The following is a 26859-nucleotide window of genomic DNA, read 5'->3' as shown; positions in this document are numbered from 1 at the left end:
AGAGAAGCTAGCCACGCACATCTCTCTTTTAAGGTTTTACGAGTTTAAGCATTTAATCTCCACGTGCCTAAAACTTGTTTAATGTAACTGGTGCTTATGTAAAGTGCACCAAAACCATTTGGGTCGGGTTCACCTACATAAACTGCAAAAAAAGCCATAGTGTTGCCTGATCAGAAACATCAATAATAAACATTGCACTATGAGGTTTGCCAGGCGTGTTTCCTAATGGAAAGAGCTACTCCAATATACACAATAATGTAGACACAATTGGGATGCGCAAAATAAACAGGCGTATGTTTTGTTAGATCAAGCGTGGATATATATTTTTTTGTATTTTCTCTTGAGTTTAACATAGGGCTTACACAAGCTTTTCTGGTGCACTGAGCCAAGCACCTGCTTCTGTGGGCCTGTACTGAGTAAAGAAAACTCATTTACACCAGATTTCTCTGTTACTGCATTATTTTTAGTTATTATAGCTCCATAACAGTAGTCAAAGGTTACCTGTATCTGTTTCTGAGCTGTGCTGTCTGAAACTAAAGCACCTATCTAGAAAAATATAATTAAAAGCTCAGAACCTAAGCCTGGGACATATTTATCATCATATCATGCAGCGCAGAAAGTGACTTTGCTGCACTATGTAATAGGGAAAAGGCAGGATTACGCTGTATTTAACATTGTGCAGCACCCTTCTGCTTTTCCCTGTGCTGGTGCACAATGTGCTGCCTAGCACCAACGCAGGCACTCTTGCACCATGGTGCAAGGGTCACTGCATTGCTTGCATGATTGTTTTTGTGCAGAAAGGCGCCCCTACCTGAGCAAAAACAATCCCCTGAGACATTTTCCTCTTTCCATGTGTGCTGCAAAATGCAGGATAAAATGAGGGGAAATAAACGTCTTTCTCCTCATTATGTCTCACCTGCAGAGGCATAGCCGTTTTGGCGCATTCCCAGGTCTACCACTTATGGTAAATCTGGGAATGCATCAAAATCCATGGGGTTTGCATGGGAACAACTATGCACCACCCATGAAATACCTCCCTGGGGTACAGTTACTCTTGAGTTATCAAGCCACTTAGGGCCATGGAATATGGCCTTGCAGGACTTAACGAATCGCCTCGGATGCGTTGCATTGATTTAGCACCCCGTTATGCGGCCCTTGATTATTAAGTGCAGGACAGAGTATGGGAATTTGATTTGAGTACCTATTGCTTTGTTGCTGTAGCAGGAGGAGTGGTGCCATGGGATGCACCATTGTGGCACACCTGCTCCCAGTCATACATTGAGCAGCACACCACTACAATGAGCAGCACACCACTTCACTACTGCCTCTCCCGTCTACAGCGCCAAGACACCCACGGGTATTTGTGCGCTCTACAAATTGCTTAAATAAATAATTAAATAAATATAAAACTTTATAAATACATAAATGGTGAAGCAACATAAGCCGCTTCTCGTAATACTTCTGTAAAGGCCTCATTCCCAAGAGTGCTGTGCTTGTGTCACTTCACTTTGAAGCACTTTACATGAGCACCAGTTAAGTCATGTACAATTTCTTTAGGCACAGGGAGATTAGGTGATTTGACCAGAATCACAGAATGTCAAGCTAATGTCAAGAATTGAGTTTGAAGTTTGCAGCTCTAGCATAACACCACATCCTCTCCACCCTTCCGACTTGAAGACCATCACACTCATAAGGAAGGCCTAGGCTACTGCAGTATGTTGTAGTTAAACTAGTATGATCTTGGTAGGCAAACTATATTTAAATACACAGGAAGGGCAAATTGAAGTGGACATCAACATGAAGGTGCCCATTTTACAGCAGAACTTTGCACCTTAGCTGAAGCACTAAGTCCAAACTGTAATACGTGTGGGTGCCAATGCAGTAGGAAGGGCAATGTAAGCCCAAATGCAAGCTAGGGATTTTGTCTTCTATCCACCTCCCCTTTTTTTGGCTTTTAAAGCATACCCACTAATTAGGGTGAACCAGGAGTCTGTGCGTCTGCACCTACTTCACTACGGTTGATATATATCACAGTGTACGTTTTATAATTGAATAAGGCCAAAGAGGCTCTGACAACTTCTTTATATACTGTGATCAATAGTGGCAACGTCAGTGATTTTTCTTTTCCCCATCCCCGCTGTTGATAGTGTTGACCCCTCACACGCCCCCACCCTACTGCCAGCAAGAAAAATAAATGTCATGATGTGGTCTGTTTTGGCTGCATCATAGTGCTTTAAAAATGTTGAATTTCAATTTCATCCACGAGGCACAGCAGGCATGCTGCTGTACAACAGGGCAAAAAAACTCTGTCAAAGCCAGTAGCTGTCTCGTAGGTGACACCGGTTGGCTTTGCCAATGCTTGTTATATGACCGGTCTTCACCAATCTATGGGAATGAAGCTGATTTAATTTGTAAAGCATTAGGAACAGTTTGAGCAATTCAATTAAATGTAATTTCAACTTATGGCAATATTTGAATATATTTTTTAGGAATGTCACTAATGTTCTAAGAACATGCTTTTTCTGTTAAAATTAAACTTCCCATTGCTGTGGGCATGACATTACTGCAGTACGTTATCTGAGAGAGCATAGCTGTTAGCACAATGCAACTCTAGGCACTCACTCATCTAGCCATCATCTTAAGAACGTATTCCAAAGTGCATATTAATATGTAATCAAATTTGTAAAAAACGATCAGATCAGTTTATATTGTATCATGTTTTAATGCACCATCATTCTTTAATTACAGATGAGGGTCATACCACAATAGTGATGTAATCTGGGATTCAAATCGTATCCAAATTGCTTGTAACAATGTTAAACAATTTTTAAACTCAAATAGTCTGAATTCAAAACTTTCATGTAAATACAGTTTTACTTTATTAAATGGGGAAAATGTTACTTTGCATGAAAAATATGTTTTAACCCCGGGTTTTGCAGCTTTTCCTTTGAAATATCTGTGCTATCTGCTGCTAACTTGGGTTCCTGGTGAACAAAGTGTGTTTAAAATGCAAAGTGTGTTTAAGACTGCAGTACCGCCTCCTGTCTATGGGGGCAGAGGGAGCAAAAATATAAACACACTTTCTGAAACACAGGTCCCCACAAGACAATTTTTTTAAAAGTTGTAAAAATTGGCACAGATGTTCCTGACGCCATTTTTTATCATTTGAAGGACATTACCTTGTGGGGACCTGGGTTCAGGTCCCCACAGTGCAATCAAGTCCCCACAGCGTGAGTGTGTTATCACACCCAAGTCCCCACAAGGATAGTAACACAAACCCACCCACACACACCCTCACACACACACACACCCACACACCCACACACACACCCCACACACACACACACACATCCTACACACACACACCCCACACACATACCCCCCCACACACACACCCCACACCCACCCCCCCACACACACACCACACACACTCATTATTTTTTTATTTTTTTTGAGGGGGTGCGCGCCCCGGTGCACGTATCGGTACACGTACCGGTACGCGTACCCTGGAGAAAAAAAGAAAAACTGAGTTTTTTAAAAATGTAGCATTTTTATATAAATTGGAAGTAGTTCTGAAAAGAACTGTTTTTTTATTCTTATTGTTGTATTATATATTTTTATTGTTTTTTGTACCCCGCGACTTTAAAAAAAATATATATCTTATTTTTTTTGCCTTGGGGGTCCTTGTGGGACCCCCTGAGCAGGCCTAGGGGGTCAGGGTGTTTCTACTCTGGCCCCTTTGCGAGTTTCACACCTTTGTGTCACTGCTTTCTTTTGCCTTGGTTCTAACAAGGCACAAGATGGCTGCCAGGGACACCCAGTATGCAAGGGGAATTAGTTCTCCCTCTTCACACATGCACGGGGGCTGCGTTGCAGAGAGGTGTAAAAAAGGGTGTGGCCTCATTACACCTCTATGCAATGCAGCCATCTGGCGCATACTGGAGGCTCCTGGTGGGCTAGTTGGCCCCCAGGGACCCCCATTATGCAAGGGGAATTATTTCCCCCTCTGCAAACGCGCCAGGCGGCTGCGTTGCAGAGAGGTGTAACAAGGGGCATAGCCTCATTACACCTCTGCAATGCAGCCCCCTGGCGCATACTGGAGGTTCCAGGTGGGCTAGTTGGCCCCCAGGGGACCCCAGTATGCAGGGGGAATGAGTTCCCCCTCTTCAAACATGCATGGGGGCTGCGTTGCAGAGAGGTGTAAAAAGGGCCGTGGCTTAATTACACCTCTCTGCAATGCAGTCCCCTGGTGCATACTGGAGATTCCTGGTGGGCTTTCAGGTCTTATATAGTTAGGAATTAGCATTAAAAAAAACTTGAAATTCACTGAAAAAAACATAGGTTTCAGGCCTTATATAGTTAGGAATTAGCATTTAAAAAACCTTGCAAATTCAATGAAAAAACCATAGGTTTCAGGCCTTATATAGTTAGGAATTAGCATTTAAAAAACCTTGCAAATTCACTGAAAAAAACATAGGTTTCAGGCCTTATATAGTTAGGAATTAGGCACAAGAAAGCAGAAAAACAAACGTGTAGAACACAAAAAGGGGGCAGGGTAGAAACACCCTGACCCCCTAGGGCTGCTCAGGTGGTCCCACTAGGATATTAATATATTTAAACGTTATCCGCTAATAGAATTAGCATTTAAAAAACCTTTGAAATTCACTGAAAAAACCATAGGTTTCAGGCCATATATAGTTAGGAATTAGCATTTAAAAAACCTTTCAAATTCACTGAAAAAACCATAGGTTTCAGGTCATATATAGTTAGGTATTAGCATTTAAAAAACCTTGGAAATTCACTGAAAAAACCATAGGTTTCAGGTCATATATAGTTAGGTATTAGCATTTAAAAAACCATTGAAATTCACTCAAAAAACTATAAGTTTTAGTGGTGTTATAGTTAGCTGGACATTTTACTCATACAAAACCATTGAAATTGCTCCTATATAGTTAGTTGGACTAACTATATTTTGCGTACCCGCAATCCACTGCTGATGATGTCACATATTACATCATTCATGACATGGTCAGTGACATCACTGATGACATCACTGATGACATCTCAAATGACATCACTGATGACATCACTGATGACATCTCATTTGACATCACTGATCATATCACTGATGATATCATTCATGTGATAATACGATGCACCTCCTCACACTCTAATATAACCTTAATATAACCTAGGTCTACACACACATCCACTCATTCACCCATACAATCACTCATACATATAGTCACTCATCAATACAATACTATCATATGCACTTATACACCTATAGAGACACTCACACACTTTCATTCATCCATGGAGTTTCTCACATACCTAGTCAGTCATGCAAAGAATCAATCACACTCCCATTTCCTCATCTATACAGTTATACACACAACACCTTACTTATTCAAACATATACTAACACATACTTACTCTCTTAAACAATCACTGATACAAGTACACATTGATCCATACAGCCACTTGCATAATCACTGGCTCTCATGTATAGGCATTTATATATACCAACTCTCACATGCATTGCGTTTTACACATGTACTTACTTGGACATGTAGCACTGAGATATACATTTACTCACCAACACACCAATGCACACAGTAAACCGCCCATACAGCTGTTTCCACACCTCCCAGTCACCCACAGACAGACACAGTCTCATATACAAATACTTGGGCAACCAATCAATGACCCATATAGCCACTCATATAGCTACTGATCAACACATACAGCATCTTACACAACAGCAGACATACTGATGCACACATTCAGACAGTTTAGTCACTAACCCATGCATTCAGTAAGACACGTTTAATCACCCACTCACTCATACAGTCAGTCGCGCACCTACTAAATCCTTCATCCAGACACTTATACATCTACTCATTCTTCAATATGTAAAACATATTTAAACTTTACAGAAACACACAGTAACTGGATGATGTCATCAGTGATGTCATCAGTGATATCATTTGAGATGTCATCAGTGATGTCATCAGTGATGTAAATCCACATTTGTAAGTAAGATGTCACTGACCATGTCATGAATAATGTAATATGTGACATCATCAGCAGTGGATTGCGGGTGCGCGAAATCTAGTTAGTCCAACTAACTATATAGGAGCAATTTCAATGGTTTTGTATGAGTAAAATGTCCAGCTAACTATAACACCACTAAAACTTATAGTTTTTTGAGTGAATTTCAATGGTTTTTTAAATGCTAATACCTAACTATAAATGACCTGAAGCCTATGGTATTTTCAGTGAATTTATATATATATATATATATTGCGCTCGTCAAATCCCGGCAACAATCCCCAGGAAAGAAAACAGCACTCGGGAGGTTCCTTCACACGGAGTAGTTTATTCACTTGCTAGCTACACCACAGACGCGTTTCGGCGATTTGCCTTCATCAGTGTGTGAGTGCACACACCCAACCAGGTACATTTATTTTGTTAAGCATTCAAATTCTGCAAAGTGTACACCCCATAATGAGCATAGACAGAGGACAACATTCTTCCCCACAATTGCGGACTCCATCTTGTAATGGTCAAAATCTGCCATATACCGCATTCATAATGGATGTCATGAGACATTACTTAACCTATAGATAGGTCAACGCGCTATAGTGGAAAAGGTAACATTCATCACTATGCTAGAAATGCATTGAAAAATAGAGCCGTGGATCGGCAATTGTCCTCCAAAATTACTCTAGGTCATTGGGGGTGGGTTCAACTCGTACATTTACAAGAATGTGTAGCCAAAATAGTAAAAGGAAAAAATCTATATCAGCATGTATAAACTAAGAAAAAGTCAACAGAGAGAAGGGGACAATGCGCCATATCTAAATTGACCAAAATGCACAATCATATTAGGAATCAAAGAGCCCTTTGAACCTATAAATTATAATTACGATTGCTTTAAACCAGAGTCCTCATGTATGTGCCTAGATTCAGTGTGGCAACAGTTCTCCAGTCTAAGATATCAATCATCTTAAGTGCATACAATATATACAGTGTATTCGATTCATACAGATGATCCACAAATGTACAACTAACTTGGATCGGTCCTATACGGAAACTTATAAACAGTGCCTACATCATTTGCCCAGATGAACTACCATTTCCTCTCCGCTATTCATACCCTTAGGCCATTTTGTGGAAAGGTCTATAATATAGCGTGATTCGAGCCTGCGTAATCGTCGTAGGCTGTCTCCTCCCCTCACGTTATATCTAATAGTGTCAAGGCCAAAATATTGTAGCTTGCTGCGGTCTCTGTTATGCTTCTCGGCAAAATGCCGGGCAACTGGATAAGAAGGGTCGGCCTTATCGATCGCCCTTAGATGTTCCAGGATCCGTAGTTTTAGCATATTTATGGTGCTCCCTATGTAGCGGAGGCCACACGGGCAGGTCAGACAGTATACTGCCAGGGATGTGCTGCAAGTAATAAACTGTTTGATCCGCAGCTTCTTACCAGTTTCGGGCACCTCAATAGAAAGCACCCTCTTGCTTCCTGCGCAGGCCTTGCATTTACCACAAGGGTAAAACCCACTCATAGTCCTTAAGGTATTGCTCTTCGGCGGAGGTTTCTCTAAGTGACTAGTCACCAGATGATCCCCAAGAGATCTAGCTTTACTGAAGGTGACAAGCGGGTGGGTAGGTAGATCATCCTTCAGTGTGGTGTTTGTTTTGAGAATGTGCCAATTTCTGCGGAGCATGGCCCTCAAATCCTCAGTTCCAGCGGAAAAAGGGGTTATTAATCTGAACTTTCCACTGTCAATGGTTGATGTCTTAGGGTCCTTACTTATAGTAGACCTAGGTGGCAGTAGGGAGTCTCTTGGAATAGCCCTCACTCTTTTCAAGGTGTCATTAAGTAAAACTTCTCCATAGCCTCGGGCAACAAATCTAGTCACGCATTTAGTGGCCTCTTCTTCAAAATCTTCCGATCTCGAGCAGTTTCTCCGGATGCGGAGTAACTCTCCATAGGGAATGCTCCTAATAAGTTGCGGGGGGTGGCTACTGCTGGCGAAAAGTGTAGAATTGCCTGCAGTGGTTTTTCTGTGAAGGGCTGTATGGATTTGGCAGTTTTCTGAAAACACTTTTAGGTCGAGATATTCCGCTGCCACCGGACTCACTGTTCCTGAAAAGTGCAGATTGTAATCATTCTCGTTCAGTAATTTGATGTAGGCTTGTGCTGTTTCAGATGTGCCGCGCCACACGATGAACAGGTCATCGATGTACCTGAACCAACCCTCTGTTCTACCCTCTGAACCATCCACTATGCAGCTCCTGGGCACCTGCTCCTCCCACCAGCCAACGAATAAATTCGCATAGCTGTGAGCGAAGCAGGTACCCATCGCCGTCCCAGACACCTGCCTGTACAATTGATCCTCAAACAGGAAAATGTTATTACTCAAACAAAACTCGATAAATTTGAGGATCATAGTATTATGTTGAGTGAATCTCAATTGTCGGGAGTTCAGGAAATGTTGTATCGCTTCCAAGCCATGCTGGTGTTCAATTACTGTGTACAAACTGGTGATGTCTAACACAATTAGTTGGCATTCGTCATCCCATGTCACGTTCCGGATTTTATCCTGAAAATCCTTGGTGTCCTGGACGTAGGAGGATAAAGTTAATACCAAAGGAAATAAAAACTTGTCAATGAATCGCGACATGTTTTCTGTTAGACTGCCAATAGATGACACGATGGGGCGGCCTGGTGGATGTTCATTGTCTTTATGTAATTTGGGTAGATGGTAAAATGTCGGTGTGAGTGGTTGGCTATTTCGGAGAAAGAGAAATTCGTCCTTACTTAACATGTTACATTCATGCCATTTCCCTATTAGTTTGTCATAACTCCGGATACTATCATGGTATGTAGCATTGGTACATTTGGTGTAAAAATTGGTGTTGGAAAGCTGGCGTAGTGCTTCATATCTGTAATAGTCTCTTGTTAACAACACCACGTTCCCCCCTTTGTCCGAGGGTTTGATTATGATGTTGTTATCCTCCATAAGATTATGTAGGGCCAGTTTCTGTTGCTCAGTGATGTTATGTTTCATTGGATGGTTGACTTTTCTATACTGCATTAGTTCTTGGGTCATGGCATCAGAAACGGCGTCGATTGCATCCCAAGGCATCTGTGGGATGAACGTTGAAGGGGGTTTATACCCACTCTCTTCCCGATCTTGCTCGATTCCAAGTGCCTGCACTCTCTGTGCTCTATTGGTGGTCACTGGAAGGTCATGTGCAGATCTTTCTTCCCGCAGTTCCTCAAATGTTTCGAGGACTTCAATTTCTCTGCCCGTTAGGGCATCCGTAGCTGTGAGTCTTGTGCCCATGTCGCCAGTGACTTTCAGGTGAGGTCGTAGCTTGAAATGTTTGTGTAATTTGAGCTTACGTGTAAATCGGAAGAGATCGATCCGAGTTTGGGTATATTCAAGGGGGGTATTGGGGCAAAAGGTAAGACCAAGCCTGAGTAAATTCTCTTCGCAGTCAGTTAGAATTCTATCCGTCAGGTTGACCACCGTTAGATTGTGGCTCTTGTCAATGTCCTGATCGAAGTTTACTTTTTGTTGCTGCGGGTTCGATTGCCCCAGTTGTTGGGCTTCGCTCTGCCTCTACCCCTTCCGCCGCCGCTTGCCACCACCTGATCTCCTTGTCCGCCTTGTTTTTTTGTATGTTGTTGGACCAACTCTGGTGGTTTTGTTTTGCCGCCTCGTAGCCAGGCTCGTTTGATAACATCGAATTCTTGATGAAAAGGGGTTTTCTCGCTGTCATGGGGAACATTAGTACTTGTTCTTTGTCGCGATGTCGTCGCTGTTCTTGTGTTTTTATATTCATCGCCAGATTCGTTCTCAGTTATGTCAGACTCTGACGTGACGATTTCAACTGTAGAGGCAGTGTTGGATTGAAGTGCTAAACGTGAGGCATCATATTTTTTGGCATATGTTAATATGCGACCTTGCATGTAGTCCTCCTCATCCCTTTCATATTTTTCTTGCTTTCTTGTGCGAATTTTTTGTTCATACTTAGTGAGGCGCGATTTCATCTGCGTTCTAAGTTGTAGCACAAGCTCTTTGTCTGTTTCCTTCTCCAGCATATCCTCCAAAGTTTTAATCTCTTCCAGCGCTTTATCTCGGTCACTCCAAGCATATTTAATTAATATCTTGAGTGTGCCTTCCATGTACGCAGTTGTGTGCGTCTCCCAGTCAGTTAGCAGCTGCGGGTCAGGGTTCTCGTATGATGGTACGGAATGGACCCTGAGACCGCGGGGCACCCTTTTTACTTCCACATAGCTGGTGAGGCTGGTGGCCTCCCACCACTTACGCGTCTCGCGTTCATGCAGTTTTTCAAGTTTCACCATTATTTCTGTTATTCTCATCTTTTGTGGATCAGCTGATGGCGCTTTGTCAGTGACTTCCTCCCGTCTATCACGATGCCTAAACATGTCCTGCGCCGTGTTGCGGCGTTCAGTTTCAGAGAACATTGCACCGGTTGGGAAGTGCCCATTTCAGAAGTGGAATCCGGGCACATTAATCAAATGGGTGTAGCTTGCGTTAACTCCGTGGGTAGTGAACCCTCCCTGACGCCCTGTCTCAATGACCGCTATACTCGCTCAGTTATTCGACGAGAAATACAGGCACATAGATCTTTAAGCCAGTCCGCTTACCCGCCGCGTTGTTCCGAATGTTCTCCGGGTGAAGACCGGGGTGAGCCGGCGTCCTCCAGGCGTCCTCTCGTACTGGACACGGTGGGCATGGACCGTCCTCCTATAGATCCTCCTGATAGCACTGAGACGGTGCACAGGAGACTACTACGTCCAACGCTCCTTTCCCTCGAAATCCCATGCACTCGTGGGCGGGTGCTGTCAGCGGCTCGAATGAAACCGCGCAACACTGCGCTCGTCAAATCCCGGTAACAATCCCCAGGAAAGAAAACAGCACTCGGGAGGTTCCTTCACACGGAGTAGTTTATTCACTTGCTAGCTACACCACAGACGCGTTTCGGCGATTTGCCTTCATCAGTGTGTGAGTGCACACACCCAACCAGGTACATTTATTTTGTTAAGCATTCAAATTCTGCAAAGTGCACACCCCATAATGAGCATAGACAGAGGACAACATTCTTCCCCACAATTGCGGACTCCATCTTGTAATGGTCAAAATCTGCCATATACCACATTCATAATGGATGTCATATATATATATATATATATATATATTCCCAAACACTGCTCATCAGGTTGCCTGGCCCCGAGGGAGGTGGCGTGTACACCGGCCGAGCGTGCCGGTAAACGAATAAATCCAACAGTTCCAATGTAATTCCACACGCTCTCATATACCCAAAACACCAAGCCAGCAAAGTCCAAGGGTGTTTATTAACACCCTTGGACTTTGCTGGCTTGGCGTGGTGTTTTGGGTCTCTGAGAGCGTGTGGAATTACATTGGAACTGTTGGATTTATATATATATATATATATATATATATATATATATATATATATATATATATATATATATATATATATATATATATATATATCAGTCAAAGTCTGCCGTGTGATTTGACCATGAATAAGGCTCTCCGGATGGTTACTGGCTCCCTTCAACCCACTGGGGGAAGATATCGGACATAAAATGGAGCAATGACAAGGCACCCACTGGGGTAATAACACGCAGGAACTCAAAGTACCAGCATGCTTTGCGTGCACGTGCCCATGAGGGCGGGACTATTTGAAATGCATAGCAGCGGTTCCTGTAGGATTGCCAGTCATTTACCTCTGCCTTTGCCTGTGAACAAGAGCCCCGTAGTGCTCAAAACGCGTCGGGCTGCATGAAGAATTTTGTAAGCGAGTGTGTCACCCCGCCGAGCTATAGCATCTCATTAAAGGCGTTCAAACTCCCAGCTGTGTGGCGTCCTCACTGTTTTGGCAGACTTTGACTGATTTTAGCGGCCGGCCTGGTCGCAAGGACGCTCCGCTGTTGGTATGCAGATCCTGGGCTCGTACTTGCGAACCCGTTTGGAGCTGGGAGTGCCGTGTGATTTGACCATGAATAAGGCTCTCCGGATGGTTACTGGCTCCCTTCAACCCACTGGGGGAAGATATCGGACATAAAATGGAGCAATAACAAGGCACCCACTGGGGTAATAACACGCAGGAACTCAAAGTACCAGCATGCTTTGCGTGCACGTGCCCATGAGGGCGGGACTATTTGAAATGCATATCAGCGGTTCCTGTAGGATTGCCAGTCATTTACCTCTGCCTTTGCCTGTGAACAAGAGCACCGTAGTGCTCGAAACGCGTCGGGCTGCATGAAGGATTTTGTAAGCGAGTGTGTCACCCCGCCGAGCTACAGCATCTCATTAAAGGCGTTCAAACTCCCAGCTGTGTGGCGTCCTCACTGTTTTGGCAGACTTTGACTGATTTTAGCGGCCGGCCTGGTCGCGAGGACGCTCCGCTGTTTTTATGCAGATCCTGGGCTCGTACTTGCGAACCCGTTTGGAGCTGGGAGTGCCGTGTGATTTGAGCATGAATAAGGCTCTCCGGATGGTTACTGGCTCCCTTCAACCCACTGGGGGAAGATATCGGACATAAAATGGAGCAATGACAAGGCACCCACTGGGGTAATAACACGCAGGAACTCAAAGTACCAGCATGCTTTGCGTGCACGTGCCCATGAGGGCGGGACTATTTGAAATGCATATCAGCGGTTCCTGTAGGATTGCCAGTCATTTACCTCTGCCTTTGCCTGTGAACAAGAGCACCGTAGTGCTCGAAACGCGTCGGGCTGCATGAAGAATTTTGTAAGCGAGTGTGTCACCCCGCCGAGCTACAGCATCTCATTAAAGGCGTTCAAACTCCCAGCTGTGTGGCGTCCTCACTGTTTTGGCAGACTTTAACTGATATATATATATATATATATATATATATAACTCTTCATCGAACAAATTGAACATCTTACATGGGACAATTCGTTCCTGCTCATCACTCTAGACATTACCAGCTTGTACACCTGCATACAGCATGATAAGGGGGTTGAGGCTGTAAAATATTTCCTAGACATGAGACCAGGAAAATACCGGGAACATGGTACAATGATAATTGAGATGCTAGAGTTCTGTTTGCGGAATAAAATTTTTTTGTTCCAGAGTACAATGTTTAAACAAATCTCAGGGACAGCGATGGGAACCTGCTTCGCCCCCAGCTACGCAAATTTATTCGTGGGCTGGTGGGAGGAGCAGGTGGCCCTCGCGGGATGTAACAGCAAATGGGCAGGAAATATTGTAATGTGGCGTCGTTACATTGACGACTTGTTCGTAGTTTGGAGGGGCTCCTCCACTGAAGCAAATGAATTTATCGTGGATCTCAACAGCAACGATCTTAATCTGAGATTTACATCGGAAATCAGTAATGAGGAAGTACATTACCTGGACCTGAGAGTTTTTGTGGGTGAGAATAAATTACAGACTGCCCTCTACAGAAAACCGACGGCAGGGAACAGCATATTACATGCTGAAAGCAGTCATCCACCGAGCCTAGTAAAAAGCATACAGTTACTGAGGCTCAAAAGGAACTGTTCCCGTGATGTGGACTTTGTGAGAGCAGCCAATGACAGCATACAGAGGTTCCGTCTGAGAGGGTATGATCAAGCCATGCTGGCGCGAACCCTTAAAAAAGTGACTCGGATTCCCAGATCGCAACTTTTGGGATCCAGCCCTAAAAGTGTGGAAGATTCAGACACTATCAATAAATTCAGGATGATCACCACTTTTTCGGATGGAGCCAATGCTCTCAGAGGTATGCTCTCAAAAAGTTGGCATATATTACGGACGGATCCAGTCATTCGGTGCGATGTCCCAGACAGACCACTCATTACCTTCCGTAAATCTAGATCTATAAAAGATATGCTAGTCCACAGCCACCTCTCACCAATCAAAATAGCTGGACAGAGTACGCTGAGAGACATGGCGGGATTTTTCCCATGCGGGAAATGCCGTGCATGTGAAAGTAGCCGGAGGGTGCTTTCTTACTCTGTCCCAGGCCTAGCCCAACCGAGAAAGATCAAACATTTTATCACCTGCACAACATCCTATGTGGTATATTGTCTCATATGTCCCTGTGGTCTCAAGTATATAGGGAGTACAATCAATGGAGTTAAGATGCGAGTCCTTGAACATCAATGGGCCATAATGAACAAAGATGTGTCCTATCCTGTGGCGAGGCACTTTGCTCAAGTTCACCACAGCAATCGAGAATTACTCCAATACTTCGGTTTAGACCACGTACCACTTAATGCCAGAGGAGGGGATAGATTATTATGTTTACGTAGATTAGAATCACGTCACATAATTAATATGCAGACAAAACAGCCGGGCGGGCTGAACATTGGAGAGGAACTCGGGGTACACCTGGGAAGATAAACAAATGATGTGATAATTTTGTTTCTAAATTAGGACATGCAAGCATGATTCAATGAACCAAGAACTAATTTACTTGCAGAGTTATTGTCCTGATTATGACCATTCTTGGTTTCAGTAGTACCCTGTCCTCCTTATATCATGTTCCTCCCATGTCTACTATATGTACATTCCATTCCTTTCTTTTACTTTTATTCCCTATAATGCTACTACGACATTTTGGTCTGTCTTATCTTGGTTTTATTTATGTATTCATTTATGTACATATTTTTTCTCCACCTCAATGGTCTCCTTTTTCTTCTTGACTCACCCATATTTTCAACTCTCCCTAGCATAATTTTCTAAGATCTACCCCTCTCCATTTACAATGTGGACTCCTTCCAATTGGATGAACAGATCCTTAGTTGAGATTTCAATGGGGAATTTGGATCGATTATAGAATTGTGATTTTGTATATATTCATGAAAGGATTAATCATGAGAGCTTGATTTATAATCATGTTTTGGGAGAAGAGTTTTTTTAATTTTGGTAATCGTGAATCAAATGATTGTGTCTAATATTGATTGGCTCTTTATTACTGCGATCCTATCCAAAGTTGTAATAGTCGGTGACGTGCCGATACACGGCTAGATTATTTCTGAATTCACCGACCAGGGAATTAACCAATTTATTTAATTTGATTTATACCTCTTTAATTTTGGATAACCAATGAGTGAGGACTATCTACAATTCCCAACAACGAGGACGCGATCGCAGTAACTGTTCACAAACTCGAACTACTGGGTTGAAGTGTGTATATATTGTATATATATTCTGTAATTATCTGTTAATAGGGCTGCCTAAATGCCATTGATATGCCGATACACGGCGAGATCTAGTTCACTTTACTTTAAGAGTTAATTGGCATGAGTATTACATCTGGTAAACAACACAATGGAAATATGCGATTGTGTGAAGTATAACCCACTCAATAATGGCTGCCCTCTCTCGGATGTTGAATGTTGTCCGTCTTTCCTTTTCATGAAACAGTGAATGTATTGTATATATTGTGCCCGGAAATGCGGCGCATGTAAACACTGACGAAGGACTTGATGTCCGAAACGCGTCTGCCTTTCTGTCCAGAAGCCGAATAAAGGATTGCTTTTCATTAATAACCCCCGCGAGTGCGTCATCTTCTCTGCAAGGGGAGACGAGCGGAGCTGCATATATATATATATATATATATATATATATATATATATATATATATATATATATATATATATATATATATATATATATATATATATATATATATATATATATATATATATATATATATATATATATACATATATATATATATATATATATATATATATATATGTATGTGTGTGTATATATACATATGTATATATAGATGTAGTTATAGATATTCAATGTACGTAGATGTGGAGTTAGGAATAATAAATCCCTACCTCCCTCTGTGCACTTATCTTTCTCTATTTTGGTCCTCGATATTGTAGATACACTGTTCAAAACAATGGACTAAAATTATACAGGTGCTAGCCATAGGTAAGTATCTGCCTTCTCACACAAAATATACATTTTATATGCAGATTTGTGCAACTCCCAATGAACTGTGTTTTGTAAAGCTCACCTAACGGCAACTTTAAGAGAGTAGTCATCTTCAGCAAGTGAGTTATTTTCACCGTTTATTAAACAATTTAGTAGATACACGGAGATATGTATATTCACCTGTCTTGAAATTATTTGTTTTCGTATCTATAGTACAGTGAAGCATCCTCGAGCCTTTTGTGTCATCAGCTGTTGAAATGTTTAGTAATGGATGGTGATAGAGGTGACTTCTAAAAGAAATAAGCTGTCTCTGGATAACAGCATATTACTTCGTGATTACTCTTAATAACAGAGCAGGATAGGCCATCCGTTGTGTGCTGCACAGAAAAGGAAGCATTGATTGATGCACAGACAGCATTAACTCAGTTATTGATCACCTTGAAGACCACGGACGCCATGTACTTTGTCTGATCAATTTTCATGATAAGACAAACATGGCCCTCTGTACACAGATTTATACTTCCAGGTTGTCTGGTGACGTTCATGGATGCTAATTTTCGTCTGTGGCACCAAGGATTACAAAAATCCAATCATGTTAGTCTGCAAATATAAATAATACTATTTGAACTTCTTATTAAATGGTCGGCTGTTGCGTTTGCCAATATTGGTAATCTTCAGAGTGTTCTGCAATTAGACTTGTTCAATTCACAAGTTGAGCCACATGACCACTGAGGATGGCATTACGTGACCTGTACTTTTCCAGGAAGCCAAGTAAACATATTGCAAGAAAGAAACAGGTGTCCTTCAGCAAGATTTTTTGATGGGAAGGCATAATATTATTCTGCTGGTGTAAGAAGGTATGTGTTTGAGGTCTTTTCCCCTTTCATTGTGTCTCATGGAGCTGAGTCTCCACTGCGATACTCCTCTTTCCCCAACCACACCCCTCCTGTTTCCTTTTAATTGAAAATGTTTCCTATGTGAGTCCCCCTTCTTACTTGTCTTTTTGTGCCTTAACAGCTATTTTCGCTTCCCTATCATGCCATAGTTCAGCAGGCGAAATACCACTTTGCAGTTGCATCAACCTTACCATGAAAAAACACAGGGGCTTATTTACAAGTGCATTCCGCCACAGGAACGCCAATTTTATTGACGTTCCTGTGGCACAATGCCCTGATTCACATTTACAAGGTGACGTTAAGCCACTAAATATGCCCCTTACCGCAGCAGTCCCCTCTGGCAAATGGGCGGGCAATGGGTGTTGCTGTGGTTGTTCCACTGCAACACCCATTGCCTTTTGATGCTGCCCCTATTTACAAGGAAGCAAAAGACACATAGCATATAGCCATGTCTGAACTGGGGTGGCAGAGTGGGCTAAAGAACGGTGATGGATCAAACCCAGATCTTTTGACTGGATGTGAGTGTTTGATTGGTTCAGATGCTCTGTCCATCAACACCCCCTTTTGTATCGCTTTTGGCCGCCATAAGTGTGTCAGCGTATGCTCAGACGTGAGTCCCTTGCTCACTTTGCCACTGGATTCAAGCAAGCCGGGCTGAAGACGGCTGTAATGCCAGAAACCGGTCCTCGGAAGCTTGTTTCCGGTCCAGGGAAGGCATGGCTTGGCAGTTCGGGCTGGACTGTTCCCATGAGGCACAGTGCAGACTGATTTGCATGTAGCCATGTCTGAACTGGGGTGGCAGAGTGGGCTAAAGAACGCTGATGGATCAAACCCAGATCTTTTGACTGGGTGTGCGTGTTTCATTGGTTCAGATGCTCCTTCCATCACCACCCCCTTTTGTATTGCTTTTGGCCGCCATAAGTGTGGCAGGGTATGCTCAGACATGAGTCCCTTGCTCACTTTGCCACTGGATTCAAGCAAGCCGGGCTGAAGACGGCTGTAATGCCAGAAACCGGTCCTCGGAAGCTTGTTTCCGGTCCAGGGAAGGCATGGCTTGGCAGTTCGGGCTGGACTGTTCCCATGAGGCACAGGGTCAGACTGATTTGCATGTAGCCATGTCTGAACTGGGGTGGCAGAGTGGGCTAAAGAACGGTGATGGATCAAACCCAGATCTTTTGACTGGGTGTGAGTGTTTGATTGATTCAGATGCTCCGTCCATCACCACCCCCTTTTGTATCGATTCTGGCTGAAGAGGCGTGAAACCCTGAAAACGGTCCTTGGATGCTTGTTTCCGGTCCAGGAAGGACGTGGCTTGGCAGTTCGGTCTGGACTGTTCCCATGAGTCACAGGGTCAAGACTGATTTGCATATAGCCAGGTCTAAACTGGGGTGGCATGGTGAGCAAAAGAATGATGGATTTAACCAAGATCTCTTGACTGGGGGTGAATGTTTTGATTTGTTCTGCATTCCGTCCATCAATTGTGTGTCTTTTTCCTATTTACAAGGGTGGCGTAAATTTGGGGCAGCGCCAAAAATAAGACCAGTGAAAACCTGGTCTTAAACAGGCACAACAAAGAGTAATGAATACAGTGCATGCAGTGGCATTGGAGACAAGGTGAGAGTCGATGGCGATGTTGTTGGTACACTAGGGGCTGTGATTTCATCCAGGTGATGCGTTGCACTTTTCACAAGCGGTGCTCTCAACTTCGGTGCAGGAAGCGACTTCAATGAAGGCATGAAGAAATCTTGTCAGTTAGACCAGGGCTGCTATGTCGTCATGGTCGATGCGTTGTGCTCCTCAGGAGCGGTGACCATGGCTTCAGTGCAGGCAGTGGCTTCGGGGACGGTGTTGGATTCACTTTCCTAAAGGTTACAGCTCAACTACTCGGTTCCAAGGGCCCAGGACAGGTTTTGGCACTACTTGGCAACAACGCAGGACTCACAGCAGAAGAGTTCAAATGCTGGTAACAAGATGTGGATGAAGTCTTTGATATCCCTGATACTTCCAACAGGAGGCAAGCTCAATTCAAGCCTTTGGAGAAACTTGGAAGGCAGGATACAGAAGGCAAAGTCCAGTACTTTCACTGCCCAAAACAGAAGCATCAGCAGCAGGCAAACACAGCAAAGCAAACAGGAACGTGGTAGTCCCTCCTGACAGCAACATAACTCTTCTTCCTGGCAGAATGTCCTCAATCAAGAAGTGTTCTGAAGGTATGGTGTGACAGCTCCTGTACTTATACCAGTTTATGTCTTTAAAGTAACTAAACTTCAAAGGAAATTCCTTCTTGCGCATAAGGCCATGCCATTCCCTGACCTGGCTCCAGTCACATTAAGGGGCGGGGGTTAGAGACAGCTTTGTATGAGGACAGGCACAGCCCTATTCAGGTGTCAATGACAGCTCCTCCCACCACTAAGCTCAGGAAGTCCTATCAGCCTGGTGATGGCCCATTAGGATATCCAAGGCAGAGTTCAGCTCCCTTTGTGTGACTGTCTAGAGTGAATGCGCAAGAGCCCAACTGACATCCTCACTCAGACATAGATTCTACAAGCAGGCAGATGCACAGAATGGTTAAGCAAGAAAATGCCTATTTTCTAAAAGTGCCATTTTGAAACACACAATTTAAAAACTAACTTTACCAAATGATGCATTTTTAATATGTTTGTTCAGAGACCCCAAGCTCCATATCATTATCTGCTCCTGTTAGAAATGGGGGTCTCTATTTGGCAGAGGTAGGTACCTTTGTCCAAATAGTGACCCTAGCTTCCAGTCAAGTTAAGGGGGATACACACTTTAGATAAATCCTGATCAAGCCCTGAGTAGCTTGGCACGAGCAGACAGACTTATCCCAAAGGCAATGTGTAAAGTATTTGTACTCAAAACACACAGTAATACAGTGATAACACCACAAAAGAACACCACACCAGTTTGGAAAAATAAAGAATATTTAGTTAAACTCAACAAGACAAAAATTACATAAACCCAACATACATGTAATAAGAATATGACGTTTTAAAGGTTTCAATTAACTAGTTCCATAGAAAAGTATGGATGCATGATTCTACACAAAGTGTCTGTAGAAGCGTCAAAATTCACAAGGCCAAACAGACACAGAGATGGGATTCATCAAAAACAAAGAGGTGAGTCAGTTCCTGAGACCTTGGGGAGGCAATGCAACAGTTCTGATGCACACAGGATAAGTGAAGTGTCTAATCCGGTCTGTAGGGGGAATTGATGAATCGACTCAGACGATTCTGGTCCGCGGGTGATAAATTGGGAAAATTTGCCACACAGGTGCAATGTGTGGAAATCCGGGATGCATCGGCATTTGATGCGGCAGCGTCAAGCGGCGCTGTGGCACTTTCTTCAGCCACGATCCATCGATTTGTCAGTTCTTACAGCCATGACAGGTGCTGCATTGGTTCTGCAGTAGTATGGTGATGCATGGAGATTTGTCTTGCATGCTGGTGTTGCGGAGGAAAAACAGCTGCAAGACGAGCGAAGCGGCAATTTCTTCAGTTCTTATTTTCTTCCAGCTCCCAGCAGCAGGAACATCCTTCAGAGGCCCACAACTGGAGTATGCACCTCCTGGCAGGTCAGAACTCTCAACAGCAGAGCTCTGGGGAGCTGGGGGTAAGGTTTTTGTGTCCCTGAGACTTCATAACAGGAGGTCAGCACACACAGGCCCTTGGAGATCTTCTTCAAGCAGGTTCACAGCAAAGTTCCAGTCCTTTCCTTGGCAGAAACAGCAGATGCAGGTCAGCCCCACACAGCACACAGCAAAGGGGCAGTACTCCTCCTCACAGTTCTGAGGTTTAATGTCTACTACTTATACCCCATTTTGTCTTTGTCCCTTTGTGCAAGAGTCTCTGAGCCCAGTCCAAGCCAGTTCTGTCATCACTGGTGCAGTATGACCACAGGGGGTGGAGACAGCATTGTGCAAGGGAGAGAGGCCCTATTCAGGTGAAAGGTTGTCTTCTCCCACCACTCTAAATTCAGCCAAGGTATATTCAGCTTAGCTCTGAGTCTTTCAGGAAGGGTCAGGCACACCTCACACTCCCAATGGCTGTCTACAATGAATGCACATAACCAGACCGTCAATCCAAAAAACCGGCAGAGGCACACAGAATGGTTGAACAAGAAAATGGCTACTTTCTGAAAGTTAATTTGAAAGTGATCTGAACACTCCTGGTTGACTATTATTAGTGATAATTTACTCCTGATATTGCGATCCGTGTGCTGCACCTGAAAGAGTGTACATAAACACCCATGTAAATGAAAAATGGAAAAAGGGGCTCGCTTGCAAATTTGCCTGCTAGACTCAGGTTCGCACTACTGTTAAAGATTTACAATTCTCATCAAATTAATTTAATTTGATGCGAATTGTAAATCTTTAACAGTAGTGCACACCTGAGTCTAGCAGGCAAATTTGCAAGCTAGCCCCTTTTTTTTCATTTTACTTTCTGAAAGTGGCATTTTCAAACACACAATTTAAAAACCATCTTTACTAAAAGATGGGTTATTAAATACTGAGTTCAGAGAGCCTAAACTGTATTTCTCTATCTTATCCCAATTGGAAGTTATACTTGTAAGATGTTACAAAGTATTTACCATTCGATCCTATGGGACAGACAGCCTTTCAATAGTGAAATAAAATATACACCAGTATATGTCCAACCTTTCACATATACTGCACCCTGCTCAGGGCGGTATATTGGGCCTATCATAGGGGTGCCTTACATGTAAGAAAAGGGAAGGTTAGGGCTGCCAAGTGGAGGCACATATCAGGTCAACATGGCAGTTAACAAACTGCACACAGACACTGCAGTGGCAGGTCTAAGATACCATTTCAAGGCTACTCATTTGGGTGGCACAATCAATGCAGCAGGCCCACTTGTAGCATTTGACTTAGATAACCTGGCAAACTCAGTGCACTTTTTTAGGGGCTTACTACTAAATCAAACATGCCAATCAGGAAGAACCCATTCTAATCATAATTTACACCAGGAGTGCTTGCACTTTGACACTGATCAGCAGTGGCAAAGTGCCCAAAGCATCTAAGTCAGCAAAAATAAAATCTAGAACAGCATCAAAAATACAGGAGGTAGAGGCAATAAGTCAGGGGAAACCATGCTAAGGAGATGCCAAGTATAACACTTGTCCCTCCAGCTGAAAGGTGGGGAGAACTAAACACCCTCTTGAGAGTTCTCATCACTAAGACAGAAGAATCTGGACAGACCATTAGCATTTGCGTGTTCTGTACCAGGGCGGTGTTCCACTGTAAAGTCCATTTCCTGTAGGGAAATGGAGCACCTCAACAGTTTTGGATTCTCAACCCTCATTTGCATCAACCATCTGAGGGGCCTGTGGTATGTCTGAACCCAAAAGTGAATCCTAAACAAGTAGGGTCTTAGCTTCTTCAGTGCCCAGATCAAAGCAAAAGATTCTCTTTCAATTGGACTCTGTTGTGTTGCAGGAAATGAGTTAACCCATGTCCCCTTCCCCTGCAGGGGTTTCGTGGGTAATCCCTCCCATGTCAGTCTTGATAGTCACGACCCTTGCCGTAGGGACAGGGATATATAATAAACACGCTCGGGCGTAGCAAGTCATCTAGCACCAACCAAGACTGTTGATACTGTACCAGGCCATCCATATGACAACATACACACAACACTGTCGATGAGCATGGCTCTTGCCCACCTCCTGCCTCAGCAGCCTGCCGTTTGCGGATATTGTGCCGGGCTCTGCTGTGAAGGACATCTGCACCTGTCTCGGTGTCCGTGCCGGCCGGGATTCACATTGCCATTGCGCCAATGGCTGGTTCCCTTGCACTGTCTTGGGTGCACAGCGCTTCTGTTTGCCTCTGGCTGTGGAGCTTACTGCTGTGCCAGTCTGAGCCGGTGGGCCGTGTGGTGTGCGTTCCGTTTCATTGGGAGAGCCCCGCCCTTCACAGGGACAGGCCTGTGTTGTCGTTGGCAGCAGGTGTGGCTGCATATAGAGGGAGAATAGGCTCTGATCCTTCCGTCAGCATTTCACTGTGCTCCCCGACTGCCACCAAACAAAAAAAAAGGGGAAAGAAATATCAGAAAAGTGAAGAAGTGATGAATATAAAAATGAAAGTACTGTAAAGCAGGGCTGAATATCAATAAATATCGGCTATGCCTACATTACAGAGGCTGTTCTGAAAGCATCCCCCTCCTTCACTGGGTAACAACTGTACCTCTCAACTGCCCCAGGTTGGTGGTCCTTTGGATAGTTTCTCTTCTGATTGGGAATACACATGGACACGAGGAAGATTGATTGTGTGGGATATAATGATTGACACTCTGGGCTGAGTGTGTAGCAATTGATGAGAACAGTGAGATACTATCTCCAACCATCAAATACCTGACATAGGAAGACACTACCTGTGTCACTGTTTTTCCTTCATAGCCCATATACTCGTCTATTGGTGCATTCACCTTGTCAGCTATATCCCCGGCGGGACCTTTCTAATTGATGGCCCCCCACCTGCGCAGGCAGAAAAATGGAAGGATTGGGTGGAGAGTCTCGAAACCTCCTTCACGGCTATAGACCTTGGCAATGAGAGATGCCGGCCTATGCTCCGGGGTATTCCAGCCATACACAAACTGGGAAAGTCAATTGTAGAAGGGGTTCCCCATACACTTACAACACGTTGAAGCAGGCCCTAACTGCCCCTTTCAAGTCATTGGCAAATCCTGACTAAGAAGGGTTTCTACTGCGTCAGGCCAGGCAGCTGCCTGAGGAATCAGTGGATGGTTTCTATAACCGTCTAAGAGAGCTGGAAAGCAACTGCACCCTGCCCGATCAAAATGGCAAGATCAGAGACCAGTTCATTCAAGGCTGTTCCTCGTCCAGACTTCAAGAGAACATTCTTCAGGTCCCGGGAATGTCCATGGTGGAAATATTGACCATGAGTTGATCAAAGGAACTGTCCAAGGTGCGAGCAGCACACATGGAGGCTGCATTACAGCAACAAGTCAAGATGGATCCAGTCAATGACATTGGGGTGCAGACCCCAGACAAGAGAAAAACATGTAATAAAACTGCGCCAGCCGCGAGAACGTGCTACGGATGCGGAGGCTCATACCCCCACCAAGGAACATGCCCTACGCAAGGCAAGCAATGATCAACATGCAACAAACTGAACCTTTTTGCAAAAGTGTGTCGTTCTTCAACACACAATTTAAAAACCATCTTTACTAAAAGATGGGTTATTAAATACTGAGTTCAGAGAGCCTAAACTGTATTTCTCTATCTTATCCCAATTGGAGGTTATACTTGTAAGATGTTACAAAGTATTTACTATTCGATCCAATGGGACAGACAGCCTTTCAATAGTGAAATAAAATATACACCAGTATATGTCCTACCTTTCACATATACTGCACCCTGCTCAGGGCGGTATATTGGGCCTACCATAGGGGTGCCTTACATGTAAGAAAAGGGAAGGTTAGGGCTGCCAAGTGGAGGCACATATCAGGTCAACATGGCAGTTAACAAACTGCACACAGACACTGCAGTGGCAGGTCTAAGATACCATTTCAAGGCTACTCATTTGGGTGGCACAATCAATGCTGCAGGCCCACTTGTAGCATTTGACTTAGATAACCTGGCAAACTCAGTGCACTTTTTTAGGGGCTTACTACTAAATCAAACATGCCAATCAGGAAGAACCCATTCTAATCATAATTTACACCAGGAGTGCTTGCACTTTGACACTGATCAGCAGTGGCAAAGTGCCCAAAGCATCTCAGTCAGCAAAAATAAAATCTAGAACAGCATCAAAAATACAGGAGGTAGAGGCAAAAAGTCAGGGGAAACCATGCTAAGGAGATGCCAAGTCTAACACGTGTCCCCTCCAGCTGAAAGGTGGGGAGAACTACACACCCTCTCGAGAGTTCTCATCACTAAGACAGAAGAATCTGGACAGACCATTAGCATTGGCGTGTTCTGTACCAGGGGGTGTTCCACTGTAAAGTCCATTTCCTGTAGGGAAATGGAGCACCTTAACAGTTTTGGATTCTCAACCCTCATTTGCATCAACCATCTGAGGGGCCTGTGGTATGTCTGAACCCAAAAGTGAATCCTAAACAAGTAGGGTCTTAGCTTCTTCAGTGCCCAGATCAAAGCAAAAGATTCTCTTTCAATTGGACTCTGTTGTGTTGCAGGAAATGAGTCAGCCCATGTCCCCTTCCCCTGCAGGGGTTTCGTGGGTAATCCCTCCCATGTCAGTCTTGATAGTCACGACCCTTGCCGTAGGGACAGGGATATATAATAAACACGCTCGGGCGTAGCAAGTCATCTAGCACCAACCAAGACTGTTGATACTGTACCAGGCCATCCATATGACAACATACACACAACACTGTCGATGAGCATGGCTCTTGCCCACCTCCTGCCTCAGCAGCCTGCCGTTTGCGGATATTGTGCCGGGCTCTGCTGTGAAGGACATCTGGACCTGTCTCGGTGTCCGCGCCGGCTGGGATTCACATTGCCATTGCGCCAATGGCTGGTTCCCTTGCACTGTCTTGGGTGCACGGCGCTTCTGTTTGCCTCTGGCTGCGGAGCTTACTGCTGTGACGGTCTGAGCGGTGGCCCGTGTGGTGTGTGTTCCGTTTCATTGGGAGAGCCCCGCCCTTCACAGGGACAGGCCTGTGCTGTCGTTGGCAGCAGGTGTGGCTGCATATAGAGGGAGAATAGGCTCTGATCCTTCCGTCAGCATTTCACTGTGTTCCCCGACTGCCACCAAACAAAAAAAAAAAGGGGAAAGAAATATCAGAAAAGTGAAGAAGTGATGAATATAAAAATGAAAGTACTGTCAAGCAGGGCTGAATATCAATAAACATCGGCTATGCCCACATTACAGAGGCTGTTCTGAAAGCATCCCCCTCCCTCACTGGGTAACAACTGTACCTCTCAACTGCCCCAGGTTGGATAGTTTCTGTTCTGATTGGGAATACACATGGACACGAGGAAGATTGATTGTGTGGGATATAATGATTGACACTCTGGGCTGAGTGTGTAGCAATTGATGAGAACGGTGAGATACTATCTCCAACCATCAAATAACTGACATAGGAAGACACTACCTGTGTCACTGTTTTTCCTTCATAGCCCATATACTCGTCTACAGGTGCATTCACCTTGTCAGCTATATCCCCGGCGGGACCTTTCTAATTGATGGCCCCCCACCTGCGCAGGCAGAAAAATGGAAGGATTGGGTGGAGAGTCTCGAAACCTCCTTCACGGCTATAGACCTTGGCAATGAGAGATGCCGGCCTATGCTCCTGGGTATGCCAGCCATACACAAACTGGGAAAGTCAATTGCAGAAGGAGGTCCCCTTACACTTAGAACACGTTGAAGCAGGCCCTAACTGCCCCTTTCAAGCCATTGGCAAATCCTGACTAAGAAGGGTTTCTACTGCGTCAGGCCAGGCAGCTGCCTGAGGAATCAGTGGATGGTTTCTATAACCGTCTAAGAGAGCTGGAAAGCAACTGCACCCTGCCCGATCAAAATGGCAAGATCAGAGACCAGTTCATTCAAGGCTGTTCCTCGTCCAGACTTCAAGAGAACAGTCTTCAGGTCCCAAGAATGTCCATGGTGGAAATATTAACCATGAGTTGGTCAAAGGAACTGTCCAAGGTGCGAGCAGCTCACATGGAGGCTGCATTACAGCAACAAGTCAAGATGGATCCAGTCAATGACATTGGGGTGCAGACCCCAGACAAGAGAAAAACATGTAATAAAACTGCGCCAGCACTGAGAACGTGCTACGGATGCGGAGGCTCGTACCCCCACCAAGGAACATGCCCTACGCAAGGCAAGCAATGTTCAACATGCAACAAACTGAACCTTTTTGCAAAAGTGTGTCGTTCTTCAACCTACTTGAGGGGTCAGATGCCCTGGCTAGTAAATGCCCTGATTGCATCACAAGTACCCGTGG

Source organism: Lissotriton helveticus, chromosome 10 (assembly GCF_964261635.1).
Source record: "Lissotriton helveticus chromosome 10, aLisHel1.1, whole genome shotgun sequence".
NCBI lineage: Eukaryota > Metazoa > Chordata > Amphibia > Caudata > Salamandridae > Lissotriton > Lissotriton helveticus.
Note: the sequence above shows the minus strand (reverse complement) of the source record.